At 41.3% G+C, this 16,499-nt stretch overlaps 1 long non-coding RNA gene across 1 annotated transcript in view; it reads right to left on the bottom strand.

Moving 5' to 3' along the window:
- LOC145545425 (uncharacterized) overlaps positions 1-13,544 on the bottom strand; it is a 47,359-nt gene extending 33,815 nt beyond the window's left edge. The window contains exon 1 of the long non-coding RNA XR_014082070.1: positions 13,410-13,544. This is a non-coding gene — a long non-coding RNA (uncharacterized LOC145545425). The remainder of the gene's footprint in view (positions 1-13,409) is intronic.
- Between the last annotated feature and the right edge of the window lie 2,955 nt (positions 13,545-16,499).

The raw sequence follows: 16,499 nt of genomic DNA, 5'->3' as shown, positions 1-16,499 counted from the left end.
AAATATTTTCATATTACTGCCTTAGATATAAAGAGCATCTTTCTTAGAAAAAGTTAGGGGTTTCTGACAGAGAAAGTGAAACTCCGATTATTATTAATTAATTCACCCAATAGGACAGATGGTTTCTAAAAGACAAAAGCAAAAATCAGATACTGCTGTTGGAACTGCTACAACAATTTTGAAAGTGAAAGTGTTAATCGCTCAGTTGTGTCCTACTCTGCAACCCCATGGACTGTAGTCTACCAGGCTTCTCTGTCCATGGAATTCTCAAGGCAAGAATACTGGAGTGGGTTGCCATTCCCTTCTCCGGGACAACTATTTTGGTTCACAACAATTTCGCTTCCTGGACTTTATCCCATAGATATGATCATACAAATGTGCAAAGTACAAATATCAGAATGTTCATTGGTGTTAGAGAAAAGCTAGAAATGAGAAACTGTCTGAGTGTGTTTCCACAGGGAAGTGGTTAAATAAATTAGGATATGTCTACAAAGTGGAAAATCAAGAGTTGCTTTAAAAAGAATGATTTAGGTCAAGGTGGGCTGATATGGAATAACCGACCATAATATATAAGCTCCTTCCATTCCAAGTTTAGTGTGCAGTATACCAGGTTGCCCATGTCGGTCAGGGTTTGACTTCAGGAAAACAGAAGCCACACTATGTATTTTAAGAAGGAAGGGCTTTCATAGAGTGAAATGGAGGCTTACACAACTGTTGGTGGGGCTGGGGACGTGGGTCAGGGAGGCTATCTCTGAAGATCTGTGTGCAGCATTATTTGCAGCTCTCAAGAGCTCTTTTGGAAGCCTTTCTGATGGCCTTAGCCAGCACTAAACCAGCACTTAGCCAGTTCCTAAAGCAAATGCTTTTCCAAAAGCCACTTCCAATTTCATCAACGCTTAGCGTACCAAAACACACAATAAGCAGGTGCTTACCTAGTAGCAGCTGTGAACCATTCATGTGTCCTCCGCGCCCAGGTTTGCCTGAAACTGCCTGTGGAGATTAATGGCCTTTCCTTCTTGTCTCCCTTCTAGACCTCACCCTTGGGCCTCACACTGATAGGCTCAAGTCTAGAACAAATGGAGAAGGGAGTTTTGGAAAATGTGGTACAGAGGAGACCAGGGAGGGGACAGCAAAGATGTGGGTTTGACTGTAGACAGCCCTTCATTCTGCCTTTTACCGTAGGAGCTGGCGTATAAATCCTTTGATTAGTGGTCACAGGCATAACTGAAATACAATGTTACACCAAAAATTTTATTTATATACAGTTTCTCTGAAACAATATCTTTAGGACATGTACCCAGTTTTCTCATGAAGGGAGATGTCACATCTCATAGTCAGAATTGAGAAGTCCAGAAAAACTTCCGAGTTTCAAAAACTTTCATATCCTTTTCCAGAGTCCTAACAGTAGATAGAAGAATCTATAGAAAAGTCAAACTTTCTGTACAGATATAGAAATAAACCTGTCCACTGCTCATTTGGGTAAGAATCTGCCTGCAATGCAGGAGACCCGGGTTCAATCTCTGGAGTGGGAAGATCCCCTGGAGAAGGGAATGACAACCCACTCCAGGATTCTTGCCTGAAGAATTCCATGGACAGAGAAGCTTGGCTACAGTCCATGGGGTCGCAAGAGTCAGACTCAACTGGATGACTAAATTTCACCTCACTTTACGAATGATGTTTTCCTGCCATCGTCTAGCCCCTAAGGTAAGTGGTATTAGCCTCATTTCACAGACAGGGAAAATCAAGGGTGAGAACCTCCTCTACATCACACTGCAGCTATTTTACAGAGCCTAGAACTGAACTCTGACACACTCTGAAATTCATGCTCTAAACCACTCTTTCTGAGGGGGAAAAATAACGTAAATAAAAAACTCTAAAAATTATGTTTTTTTGAAACGATTTAGAGAGCTGGGGCAGAGGGAGAAAAATGACTTTTACTTGAGTTGAGGCACATATTTAATAAATCCTGGGTTTAAAATAAAATATTTTATGCTTTTAAAAGTTTTCTAAGATATCTGAGCTATTGTTATTTAGGTGTCTATATTGCCAGTGGCAGCTAGTCACCCCATGAAAGATAGACAGAATTCATAGTGCAGAAGAATTAAACTAATTTTTTCCTTAGCAACAAAGAAACAGAATTCTCCAAATGCTTGAGCAATTATAATTACAATTATAAATGCGGGCTCTGAAATTTCAAAAACAATCACAAACATGGACATTGAAGTCACTCAATTAAATATGATCATGCTAATAAGATTAAATTGTATAACAGAATAGTCCCTAGATGAGAAAAGACTTTCACTTACTGTACAGATTTGACTTACCCATTGAAACAATGACTTTATCTCTGCCCTGAGACGGTAAATTTAAATATTCAGTGAGGGACTTGCCTGGCCATCCAGTGGTTAAGACTCTGCATTTCCATTACAGGAGACACCGGTTTGATCCCTGGTCAGGGAACTAAGATCCCACAAGCCGTAAGGCAAAGTGAAAAAAAGAAAAAGTTGGGTAAACTCTTTAAATTAAAAAAAAATAGTGATTTAAAAAATAGTAATAATAATAATAACCCAGTGGAATGAGCAAGAAGGAAGAGAAGAGAAGCCCTTGGGAAGAGGGAGGTAGAGGGTTTCCAAGCAGAGTGTAACAGTGTGAATTATTAAGGGAAAAAAATAGATGAGGATGAGATGGTTGGATGGCATCACCGACTCGTGTCAATGGACATGAGCTTGAGTAAAAGCCAGGAGTTGGTGATGGACAGGGAGACCTGGTATTCTGCAGTCCATGGGGTTGCAAAGAGTCGGACACGACTAAGTGACTGAACTGAACTGAGCATCTTTTTGCCCATCACCATCCCTGAAAGAGAAATCTGTATTACATTTCTTAGCTAATCAACTGACCTTATAATACTGACTCCCCAACACTACTACCACCAGCCCTCACTCAGATTGGGGAATAAGTAGGAGTTTCTATAGATTATACACATTGAAGATTAAACTGGGTAGACCTTGGGGTGAAAGTGATGGACCTGAGATCTTAGGGGAGTCTGAATTTCTCTGAGACTGTAGAAGAGATGCAGGACAAAGTGGCAGAGGCAATAGCTTCCCTTTATATAGAGGGATGGCTATGAGATGCTGAGTCTGTGGTTCAGGGGCAGAAGTAAGTAATGCCGTAAGCCTGGCCAGAGCATCATGGTTGAAGAGAGAGAAGGCAAAACCTAGAACAAGACAACTACACTGGACAACAGAGTGACAGTAAAGATGAAGTGCTCCCAGACTGCTGCCTGTTCTCATTTTTTGTTATTACTTAAAACCAGAGTTCTGGCCTAATAATAGAGCATGAAGGAAGAGACCTCCTAAATGACTGAGGACAAATTTATGGCCAGTCAAACACGTTATGGGTTGAAGCAAAATAAATTTCTTTAAAAAAAAAAAAGCAAAAAATTCATTTATTTGGCTGCTTCGGATCTCAGTTGTGTCACTCAGGCTTAGTTGCTTCACAGCATGTAGGATCCTAGTTCCTGATCAGGGGAGGAACCTGCATTCCCTGCATTGCAAGGTGGACTTCCAACTCCCAGGACTTCCCTGGGAACTACCAGGAAAGCCCCCAGAATAAGTTTCATATAGAAAAGTAAAGTAGGTTTCTGGTTAAAGATGTTGCTGTTCAGTCACTAAGTCGTGTCAGACTCTGCAACCCCATGGACTGCAGATGGCAGTCCTTCACTATCCTTCACTATCTCCCAGAGTTTGCTCAAATTCATGTCCACAGAGTCAGTGATTGTATCTAACCATCTCAGTCTCTGCTGCCCTCTTCTCCTATTGCCTTCAATCTGGTTAAAGAGAGCTTCTGGTTAATATAGCAATCGCCATCTAAGGTCCAAGATGGTGGGGTAGGGAGACCCTGAACCCAGCTCCTCCCATGGACACACCAAGTCAATAGCTACATATGGATCGTTTCCCTTTGAAAAAGATCTGAAAACTAGGTGAACTGCTTCTTTACAACAAAGGATAGAAGGACCACAGTGAGATGGGTAGGAAAAGCAGAGACTCAGTCTCAGCAAAAATCGCATTCCCAGCATGGCATGGCAATATGCATAGGGAGGGAATCTTACCAGTCTGGTGCTTCTCCCAAAAAACAGAAGAACTAGTGCCCCATCAGGGACCCCAGTCCCTGGGATGTACACTAGAGAGACAAGCCCCCAAAATGTGTGGCTTAGAAAGCCAATGAGGCTGAAGTCCAGGGACCCAAAATGACACAAGAAACTGAGATTCCCTTCCTACAGGGCTCACGTACACTCTCACTTGTCCCAAGACCCAGTTTAAAAAAAAAAAAAAAAACGCAGAAGTTTGAAAAGTGTCCAGAGACTACTATGTGAAGGAAATTGATTTGCTAATCTAAAAGCATATGCTGGAGGAGCAGAGGACAGGTGAAACTCTTCCTGGAGATGGAGGTATTGGTGGACAATACTACTGCACTTCCCAGCTACCCTGCTAGCATCGGAATGCATGTGGAAAAGCTCTTTAGAGCTTTGTCCTGTTACCATCAGTAATGGCTTTAAGAAAACTTAGAAATAAGTTCACTGAATTTTAGTACGTGAAAGTATGGCTTTGTATCACCAAATCTGTACCCAGTACTGATAAATTTGTAATCACCACTACCTCATAGCATCTGGCAGTTAATTGGAATATTTATTTATGTAGATTAGATTAGTTTTCAAATGTCTCCCCACTCCATTCATGTTGGACTTGGACACATGACTGCTTTGGTCAGTGGAATGTGGGCTGCATAACAAGGACTGAAAGACAAGGCAACAGTTCCCAGCATAGGTTTTATAAGGCATCTGTAGTTTCCACACACACCCCCAGAAGCATCTGACTTCTGCCATGGGAAGAACATGTCTCAGATAGTAGACAAACACAAGGAACCATCTGTATCAGATGCAAGACAGACTGTGGTACTATCCTTCTTCCAGGTTAACACCTTTCTTCAGCAATAATTCTTGGAACCAAGATAATTTATTTAATTCTTCTAACTATTACTAATATACTATTACTGGTACACAGCTAGGGCCAATGAGAAAAAACTGCCTATGCAGAATAGGGAATGTTCTCTGTTGAGTTGCAGAACTTTACCTTACTTTTGTTTGAATTCCTCTCTGTGTCTCAACTAATTAATTATTTCTGTTGACTAGAGTAGAAAGCCCAGTCCATACCACTGGCCTATTCTGGTTGGAGGCAGTGGTTGGCAAAGGTTGAACCCCCAATTTAAGGAGAAGTTCCATCATAGAATGGGGCTTCGCTGGTGGCTAAGACAGTAAAGAACCTGCCTGAAATTCAGGAGACCCAGGTTTGATCCCTGGGTCGGAAAGATCCATTCCCCCTGGAAAAGGGAATGGCTACCTACTCCAGTGCTCTTGCCTGGAGTTTTCCATGGACAGAGGAGCCTGGTGGGCTGCAGTCCAAGGGGTTGCAAAGAGTCAGACACAACTAAGCAACTAACACTTTCACTTCCTATCAAAGGATGTTGAGCCAAAGTCTCTGCTAACAACCTGAAGTCTATAAAGTATTTCATTCTAGAATATAGCAGAAGTAGGTCTAGAAGAAATTTAGAAAGAATAACAATGAAAACACACAACGGAAATCCAACAATACATCTTTCCTTTCTTTCTATTTAAAATAATAACAACTATCTTTACTGTCCGTTTGCTGAGGCAAGAATAAGCTCTGTGTTCAGCAGACTTTGCAAATTAGCTTTTGCACATTGCCTTTCTCAGTCTTTAGGGAAAAGAGCTTCTTCCCCATGACACAAAATCCTGAACTCATACTAGGCCATAAATAATTATGGAAAAATGTAAACTGATGAGTTATACTTAGAATATAGTAGGTATTCGATAAATATCTATTAATATGAATGATAGTATTTCTATATTCATTACTAACATACTTTTATTTAAACCTTGCAGTAGACAGGACTGGCGAACAAATAAGGCTCAGAGAAATTAAGCAGCTTCTTGAAAATCCCACACTATTTGTTGGAGCACAAACTCAAAGCCAGATCTGATACCAAAGCTAGCACTACACAATGATACTTCTTTGTTGAATGAACTGAATAAACTCCCAGACTCTCCAACATCTCCAGCTCCCCTGTGAAGTTGGAAAGAATCACTTAGTTTGTTTTAGCCATTTAGAAGCAATTAGGTACATTTTCTCTCTGCAATTTCTCCCCTTAAAAGTCTTAAACATTCCTGTGGACACTACAACAATACTGCTCTCATGATTAACTGTTTGCTAGAACAATAGCCTGGTCCTTTTTTGTGTGTTTCAGGCAATTCTTCAATGGTCTTCATATTACTTTTTACAGTTTGCCATTTGAAATATCTTGGAAGACTGAAAATAAAACTGCTTTTCCCACAGACTAGTTTCTGTTTCCATTTGGTAAACTCTAACACTCCTTTCTCCTCATATTTCGAATTCAAGTGAAGTTAACATGGCTTTGCTTTGAGCCTCTATTTTCATTCTGTGCATCAAGATCAATGAGCTTGTGAAAACCTGCCCGCCTCAGGGAAGAGTGATACAAAGACTCCTAAAGCCAACTATGCTTGAATCTGTTTCAAATGCCACATGCAAAATTATTTCCCCCCAACAGGTCCTGGTAACACTTGAGACCTCTGTCACTGCAAACATCAGGTCTGGGCCATAATGCCTTTGACTAGGATTTCTCCTCTCCTGCAGTTCCTACCTGTCTTTCTCTCCACTCAACTTTCTGATGTATTAGTTGCTCAGTCATATCCAACTCTTGCAAACCCATGAACTGTAGACAAGCAGGCTCCTCTGTCCATGGAATTCTCCAGGCAAGAATACTGGAGTGGGTATCCATTCCCTTCTCTAGGGGCTGTTCCCAACCCAGGGTCAAATCTGGGTCTCCTGCATTGCAGGCAGATTCTTTACCGTCTGAATCATCAACTTCCAGAAGGCTTTCCCCAAACCACCTTGCAACCCAAATGATAGAACTTCCTGTAGAAACCCAACACCAGCTCACCTTCTAGGACATCCCCAGAACTCCTCCTCCCCCTCTATCCAGGGTACCTCCAAGAATGATTATTTTTTGGAAGATATAACTCTGTGTCAACGCCAGAAGTTAAGTAGGCTCTAAAATAATGATTAAAGTCAATATTAGTGATTAAGAAGTCAATGTCTATCAGATACTGTATGCAAAAGAAGACAAAAAGTGTCATTTAAGAAGATCAAAGAGGCATCCTTGAAGGCAGATCTTGCATCTTCAAATAGAACAAAATTACAAGCAAGCAATATTGATCCTAGAAACTAATCTTGTAACCCTGCTCACAAGTTCTAGTCACCACGTGTGCACATTTCACCCTGAGTCTTGAATATTCCCAGTTACTCTTTTGACATGTGCCTCTGGAACTTCGGTGTCTCTTATAAATACCCTTCTGATCATTGACCCCAACTTTGCTTCTGTTCGAAATACAGTTTGGGCATTTGACTTCAACTGCCCTATAGTCTTTTTCTGTCTCCATGCTTTGTCTGACTGCTTACCAACAAGGAGACTGTCCAAGAAGAGATAGTTGAAGGTTTTGTTCAGACTTCTGCTCAAGGCAAAGGCTTGTTTAGTTAAGAGATAACGTCTCTTCCAAATGTGATGCCTACAACTAAATTCTAAGAATCATCTCCTACTCTGAAACCTTCAGGTTTGGGGGTGGAATGGAGTCTGAGATGGACGTGACATTCTGATTCTAAACCATATCCATCTATTTCTTTTTAAAATTTTTTATTGAAGTATAGTTGATTTACAATGTTGTGCCAATCTCTGCTCTACAGCAAAGTGATTCAGTTATACACATATAGACATATAGACATATACACACATTCTTTTATTTCTTAATTTTGATCGAGTTGTATGTGTTTGTGTGCATGTCTGTATTATAGGTGCACTCATTGGAATACAAACATTTATTTATGTTGCTTTAAAAAAAAACACAATGTGTCACACTGCATTTCTATGAATGAGTTTCTTTTACAAAGGTATTAAATCACGAAAAATATTTTCCTGAGTTTTACTGAGTGAAGGTATGACACATAACCACTAAACTTCATACTAAGAAAAAGTTAGCTTAAATAAGAAATTGAAAAATCTGCCTGCAAATAATACTGTAAAAATTTACAGTCCATCCTAACCATCAAGGATACTTTCCATAACTTTAGGGTTTGATAGTAAAATATATACACACACATACGTATGTTTCTAATAACAAAGCACTAAAGTAAAATAAACCTGCTTGTCCAAATACGGTTGCGTTTCAGTCAAAGTTCTGCTTAATATTTTGAGAAGAGCTTTCAGAAGGTAAATATTCTCAGCCTTGGATCTGATATCAGATGTTCATGGTGCCATCTACCGGCCATTTGACTGAGAGACCTGGATTTGGCAAGTTGTAGTTTCCATAGCATAAAGCAATCTTCATATATGCACAGCACCAATATGGTGGCCCAATTTTACTTAAGATGCCCAGCTGTGCGGATTTCCTTTTTCACAAAAAAGACACGCAAATTGTTGAGTGTCACCAGAATGGTGAGGTATCTTGTTTTTGAACAGCAGTGTTTCTAACAAAACAAAGTTTAAGCTACATTCTGCACTAGAACCATAGATGATCGTCTATACCTTGCTTGGTCTGAGCATCATCGTGAGGAAGGGGAGTTGACCTGGTGTGTCTTCATGGAAACACCCTCTCAGGAACACAGAATGTTCCCAGTAGAGTGAAGCCGATGAGAGAAGCGGAGGTGGTGGGTGTAAGTGCTAAGATGATCATCTCTCTGTAAAGAGAGAGCGGTGGACAGACCTTGGTCTTCCCTTCAGAGGTCATGAGATTACCGCAGGCAACAGGGGACGACTCATCTTTGCCAGTGACTTTCTGAGCAAATTCACTCTTGAGGTCCAGTCCTGGAGAGCAGGTCCAACGTTTTCTCCCTTTGTCATCTCCCCCACTGAGTGCGTGCTCTTCTCACGGCCTCTTTCTACTTTCTACTTTTCAGAAGCTAAGTTTGTCCTCCGCTTTCATGTTTTCTGTGTCTCAGGTGCAGAAGGCTTTTGTGGATAATCCACACATCACTAATGAGCCCAATTATCATCCTGCTGGGCCCCCAGTGGAGCTGCTCTGAGTTTGAAGCTCCCAGAGGCCTGGATAATATCGAATGTAAGCCCACGGCAGTCACAGCAGGCAAGCTTCAGAGCCTTCCCAGCTGTTCAGTAAGCCTGGGACTGGGCAGCCCTGGTCCTTGCACACAAATCAGGAAGTATCCTGTAGGTCTCTGCATGGAGACCACCTAATCAGACTCCTGAAGTCTTTTTTTTTTATTAAAGAATCCATGAAGAAAGTGTTTTCCAGAAATTAAATTAAATTCCAAACCCGATGTATATTTTGAGGCTAGAATCCAAGATTCTGAGAGGAGGATAGGGTCCCTCTTGAACCAAATGTCAATTTGCCCCTTTTTAAATGCTATGCTTCCCAGGTGGCGCTAGTGGTAAAGAACCCGCCTGCCAATGCAGGGGACATAAGAGCCATGGGTTTGATCCCTGGGTTGGGAAGATCCCCTGGAGGAGGGCATGGTAACCCACCCTCGTATTCTTTCCCGGAGAATCCCATGGACAGAGGAGCCTGGCGGGCTACGATCCACAGGGTTGAAAAGAGTCGGACATGATTAAAGCGACTTAGTACAAATGCTATGGCTATCTGAGGTCTCTAAAAAAGACGATGTGGAAAGTTTGGTAGAAATTAGGAATCAAGGACAATTTCTTCATCCTTTCACATTAAACACAGGTCTACCTGCATGTCCTAAAAATACTGAAAAGAGTTAACACAACAGTATTGGATGCATATTGATGATTTTAGCAATCACCCCCTCCTGAGAAACAAAAATGGAAACTTGAATGGATCTAAGTGTTTATAAGAGCATAAAGTATTAAATCCCAGACTACAACAAGAGTTTAAAACAACAGGTTCTACAAGCATGAGTGATTTTTAAAATAAAGGTTGTACCCAAACATTGTTTTATTTTCAAAGGCTAGTCTCACTTCATTTGGCACACTAAAGGAGCCTGGAAATAAGATGGTTGTTTTTGAGAGAAAATCTAAAGACATTCTGCTAAAATCCACTGACATTCAGAAGATAAATGCAATGTTCAGGAGATAAATGGAAGATTCATTACTGGTAAGAAAACAGTCATTTTTCTACCTACGATATCTGGGTTATATATACAAGAAATCTTTTAGGAAAGGATAGTTCCTTAGTTCAGTCGCTCAGTCTTGTCTGGCTCTTTGCGACCCCATGAACCACAGCACACCAGGCCTCCCTGTCCATCACCAACTCCTGGAGTCCACCCAAAACCCATGTCCATTGAGTCGGTGATGCCATCCAGCCATCTCATCCTCTGTCGTTCCCTTCTCATCCTGCCCTCAATCTTTCCCAGAATCAGGGTCTTTTCCAATGAGTCAGCTCTTCGCATCAGGTGGCCAAAGTATTGGAGTTTCAGCTTCAACATCAGTCCTTCCAATGAACACTCAGGACTGATCTCCTTTAGGATGGACTGGTTGGATCTCCTTGCAGTCCAAGGGACTCTCAAGAGTCTTCTCCAACACCACAGTTCAAAAGCATCAATTTTTCGACGCTCAGCTTTCTTTATAGTCCAACTCTCACATCCATACATGACCACTGGAAAAACCATAGCCTTGACTAGATGGACCTTTGTTGGCAAAGTAATGTCTCTGCTTTTCAATATGCTGTCTAGGCTGGTCATAACTTTCCTTCCAAGGAGTTAAGTGTCTTTTAATTTCATGGCTGCAGTCACCATCTGCAGTGATTTTGGAGCCCAGAAAAATAAAGTCTGCCACTGTTTCTACTGTTTCCCCATCTATCTGCCATGAAGTGATGGGACCGGATGCCATGATCTTAGTTTTCTGAATGCTGAGATTTAAGCCAACTTTTTCACTCTCCTCTTTCACTTTCATCAAGAGGCTCTTTGGTTCTTCTTTACTTTCTGCCATAACAGTGGTGTCATCTGCATCTCTGAGGTTATTGGTATTTCTCCTGGCAATCTTGATTCCAGCTTGTGCTTCCTCCAGCCCAGCGTTTCTCATGATGTACTCTGCATATAAGTGAAATAAGCAGGGTGACAATATACAGCCTTGACGTACTCCTTTTCCTATTTGGAACCAGTCTGTTGTTCCATGTCCAGTTCTAACTGTTGCTTCCTGACCTGCATACAGGTTTCTCAAGAGGCAGGTCAGATGGTCTGGTATGTCCATCTCTTTCAGAATTTTCCACAGTTTATTGTGATCCACACAGTCAAAGGCTTTGGCATAGTCTATAAAGCAGAAATAGATATTTTCCTGGAACTCTCTTGCTTTTTCGATGATCCAGCGGATGTTGGCAATTTGATCTCTGGTTCCTCTGCCTTTTCTAAAACCAGCTTGAACATCTGGAAGTTCAGAAAAGCATAAGTCCTCAATAATTTGACTAAAAATAGTGGGATACTTCCCTGGCAGTCCAATGGTTAAGACTCTGCACTTTCATTGCAGTGGGTAAGGGCTCAATTCTTGGTTGGGGAACTAAGATCCTACATGCTGCGTGGCATGGCCAAAAAAAAATTTTTTTTAATGGAAGTATACAAAATAGATTTGTGATGCACAGAGAAAGAATACAAGATAAAATAGTGACATCATTGACTTTGTCCATTTGTTAGCGGAAGCACACTGACTGAAACTGCCCTCCCTGGCCAAGCACTATAGTAACCATTTGCATGAGTTGTTTTACAGCAGGAGGTCCTAGTAAGGAAAACGGAACTAATAAGCCACCACCAACCAGGAGAGTTCAGGAAGGATCAAAAGGTGACACCACGTGTCTGACCACATCCCAGAATCCCTCTCACTGGCATCCATCTTGGCTGAGCAATGTGTGCACCACCAGGAAGGACACTTGAGTCAGAATGATTGGCCAAAGACTATCTGGAAATTAATCCCATCACCAGAAAATCCAAGACTGCAAGCCACGCAGCAGAGCAGTTCTGGGTTCCTTTACCCTACTGCTCTCTGCCCGGGCACCCTTTCCCAATAAAAGCTCTTGCTCTGTCAGCTCATGTGTCTCCTCAGACAATTCATTTCCGAGTGCTAGACAAGAGCCCACTTTCAGGCCCTGGAAGGGGTCCCCCGTCCTGCAACACATTCAGAGCCCAAATCCAGCTGATATAATTTGCGAATTTTCAATTTGATATATTCGCAGAGAGATAATCTCTGGGTTTTTTGAGGATCAGTCTCTTGTTTCAAGATTTCTAAATAAAGCTACCAACTTCAAAGTGCTATTTTTACTATAGAAAGGAAACTGGATTATTCTAGAAGGGCACTCCAAACGTGGCACACCCAAGAAAAACAGTCTGTTGAATTAGAATCTCAATCATACTTGCAAAACAATGATGAGATTATCTGGCACCACAGAGAAACTGAGGTCATGTATTTTCAGCACATAAACTCCTAACTATCCCAACGGTTGTGCTTCTCTTTTTTGAAAGAAATGTACCACGCATTTTGAATTTCCTTTGATCAATCCTGTTATTTTCCAAGGATCTATCTGTATTTCAACAGATACAAACATGGTGTGTTGAATTCAAAGAAAGAAAGAAAAAGAAAAGGGTGAGGAAGAGAGGGAGAGAAGAGAACATTCAGAGGAAAGAGAGATACGGAAAAGAGAGAGGGAGAAGGAGAAACAGAGATCAGAGGGGCTAGAGGAGGAGGGAGACGATAAGACAGTGATGGGGCAGAGATACGAAACCCAAAGAGGGAGGAGGGAAAGGTGGGGGAAGCAGGAAGGAGGGAGTACAGCACAAGAAAGGTGAGAAAGGAAAAAGAAAAAAGCAGAGAAAGGGTAGAAAAAGAGAGACAGGGAGAAAAAAATTACCATGGAATAGAGGGGAATGAGGGATTCCCAGGTGGCTCAGGACCACCTGCCAATGCAGGCGACACAGGAGAGGGAGACGCGAGTTTGATCCCTGGGTCGGGAAGATCCCCTGGAGAAGAAAATGGCAACCCACCCCAGTATTCTTGCTTGGAGAATTCCATGAACAGAGGAGCCTGGTGGGCTACAGTCTGAGGAGTTAGACACGACTGAGCACACGCATACACACACTCTCTCTCTCTCTCTTTGAATGAGAGAGTCAAAGAAAGGTCGTAACGGATGGATCCCTGGAGAGGCTGAGGAACAAAGGTAATAACCTGGTTACCCAGCTGTTTAGAAACTCAGCAGGTTCGAGATGGAAGGAATATTATAGAACATCTCGTCCAACCCTTCAAAGTACACATTCAGGAATAGAGGGCAGGGAAGGTTAAATTGCTAAGCCTAAGTCACATACCTAGATATCACTGTTGGAAATAAGTCACAGAAACAAAACAAACAGGCACCGCCGCTTTTCGATCATCATATAAATGCTTGAGCAGCCTTCTTGCGCTTCAGACGGCTGTTGAATTTGTCTGAGAAATGGAACCGCAGCGGAGGGTGGTCCGCGTGCCGAGAGGATGCAGAGGCAATCGTGATCCAGCCTCCTCTGAGGTCATCACTCGGCTCGGAGTGAATTCCCAGCGTAACCGACAGCTCCATAATCAAATAGAAGTATCAAAAACCAAGAGCAATAATAACAAAACTCTAATCCCTCTGGTATTTAGAGGAGGATAGGAGCTTGAACTCCAAGGTCAGACTGCCTCCGTGTGAATCCTCTCTGAGCCGCTGTCCTGTGACCTTAGCGAACATTTTCTTTACCTCAGTTCCCTAGTCGGAAAATTGAGGTAATCACAGTATTTGCCAGCTCAGTGTTGCTGTGAGGATTAATTAAAACAATCCGCGGAGTGTGCTGACGACAATACCTGGCACACCAAACACGAATGGTTTGGGATTCTTGTTGGACGGTTTCAGCTTCAGCGCCACGCAGCTGTATTTCAAGTATGGAACTGACTACTTCATTTTTGTAAAATATCGGATTATGAAAACGCCTTTGGCATTTATTTTGAATGAATGAGGAGAGCCAGTACTAGGCTGGCATCAAGCCCCTTTAAACCTCTTTCTTAGAAGACCTCTGAGGTGAGGTTTTCCAAGCACTGGTTACCTAGTTTTGAGAGTTCAATTTCCAATGTTATCAGTCTTAGTTATGAAGGATAAACCTAATTCGGCATTTGACTTGATTGCCTGCAGACCTGCTGAAGGCGATTTGCTTTGAAATGAAAATGGAAACAAAGGCAGGACTTCTTAATTTACAAACATTAATGCTGATCTGTTGCTTTACTATTAAAATAAACTTCTATCCATTTCAGCTGAGGTGCTGATCCCTTGGTGACCACCTCCACATCTTTAATGTCACTTCTGAGTGCTCTTTTATTACAGGAAGTGGGGCAAATCAGTGGGGAGGCTGGTTAGAATCCCCTTTAGAGGCAAGTGGATAAAAATGAGATTAGGGAATGTGAGCGCATCTCTAAATCACTGCATTTGCCCAAACCAATTACATTTAAATGTACCTTCTCCTCCACTCCAAAGGAGTGAACAGTGATTCAGGAAAGAAGAGACTCAAACTCTGAGGTAAGCTCTTGTCAATGGCTTCACACACACACACACACACACACACACACACACACAGACACACACACACACACAGTATGCATGACTTTCCTCAGATGAAGTGGTATTTTCCCTTTGTAACTTCTCCAGATGTTCTAGCTTTCCAATAACAATACTTCCTATTTATGGTGTACAGTTTCGGGTACTGAGCTGTGAGTTTTACGTGTGCAATTTCATTTAAGCATCATAACAAATTTGTGATACGGATAGTGTTGCCCCTTTAAAGATGAGGAAACAAAAGCTCTGAGGATAAAAATATTAATAATAATAGTTACTTTTTAAAACACTAACATGTGCTAGATTATTTTACTCACGCTGCTTCATCTAATCTTTAATGATTTTGTGAGATAGATTTTTGTCCCCGTTTTAAAGGTGAGGAGAATGTAGCTCATGATTATTTATAATAGCTACCACTTATTACCTACTAATTATGTACTGTATGTACTGTGATAATCACTGTATCACATTTTTTATATATACTATCTTTTTCAAATTGTATTTATTTATTATTTTGGCTGCACTGGGTCTTCATTGCCGCTCGTGAGATTTCTCTGGTTGTAGTGAGTGGGGGCTACTCTTCTTGTTGTGGGGGTTTCTCTGGCTGTGGAGAATAGACTCTAGAGCTTGAGGCCTCAGTAGTTGTGGTACACAGGCTTAGTTGCCCCAAAGCATATGGGATCTTTCCGGATCCGAAATGGAACCTGTGTCCCCTGCATTGGCAGGCAGATTCTTAACCACTGGACCACCACCAAGGAAGTTCCCACAGTATCTTATTAATTCTTACAACCTAGTAACATAAATCTTATCATCAGTTCAATTCAGTTGCTCAGTTGTGTCCAACTCTTTGCAACCCCGTGGACTGCAGCATGCTAGACTAAATGATGGTACAGCAAGGCAGACAATTTGCTCAATATCATTCAACTAAGACAAGATGAAGCCAGGATTTTAATGAAGATTTAGGTAATTCCAAAGCCTAAATTCCATACTTAACCTATGCCATGCACTATCCCTACTTGACTGCTTTTCTAGTTTTGCACTTATTTTTTCCCTTATTTCCATTTAATGTAATGTAAATGGCATTATAAAAGAAACTTCAGATCTGGAAAACATGGATTCAAAACCAATTTGAAGGGGCTCCCACTATGTAAATCTGGGACAATTTGAGCATCAAAATAAAAAATGACAGTAATGGATTATGATCCTTTTGATAAGAATTCATGAGTCCACACTGATATGAATGAATAAATGAAGAGAAAGTTCTTCCTGAAAGTAGAAAAACTGTCAATAAATACAGAAAGAATGATGGAATTAGAAAACCACCATAGTGGCAATCACTACAGTAACAATTAACTCTCACAAGAAACATCGGTGGATGTCAAAACTAGTGGGTGGAAGTGGAGTGAGGAATATAGTCCCAAAGTATCTCCCCACAAAGTATTTATTAATACAAGAGGGAAAATACTTTTACAGTAGAGACACAAGGCAGACACCACAGTCTTAATAAAGAGATCAAAGCTAATGCCACCAGTCACAGGACAGACACCACATGCCTCTCAATAAAATACAATAAAGAGAACACAGCATCCATGATATCATAGTCAAAAATGCATCCTGGGGTCTAATCATGAGCAAACATCATAAAAACACAAATAGAGGGACAGTTTACAAAGTGACAAGTGTATAATTTTTAAAAATGTCAAGATCATGAAAAGATTGATGACATGTTCCAGAATAAAGAGATTGAAAATACAACTGAGTATAACTTGTGGCCCTGGATTAGAGTCTTTGTTATTCAAGGCATCGCTGGGAAAACTGGCAACATTTAAATGGGGTCTTT

Source organism: Giraffa tippelskirchi, chromosome 4 (assembly GCF_054371585.1).
Source record: "Giraffa tippelskirchi isolate mGirTip1 chromosome 4, T2T-mGirTip1v1.2.pri, whole genome shotgun sequence".
In the NCBI taxonomy this organism is placed as follows: domain Eukaryota; kingdom Metazoa; phylum Chordata; class Mammalia; order Artiodactyla; family Giraffidae; genus Giraffa; species Giraffa tippelskirchi.
This window is presented reverse-complemented; position numbering and strand designations above follow the sequence as displayed.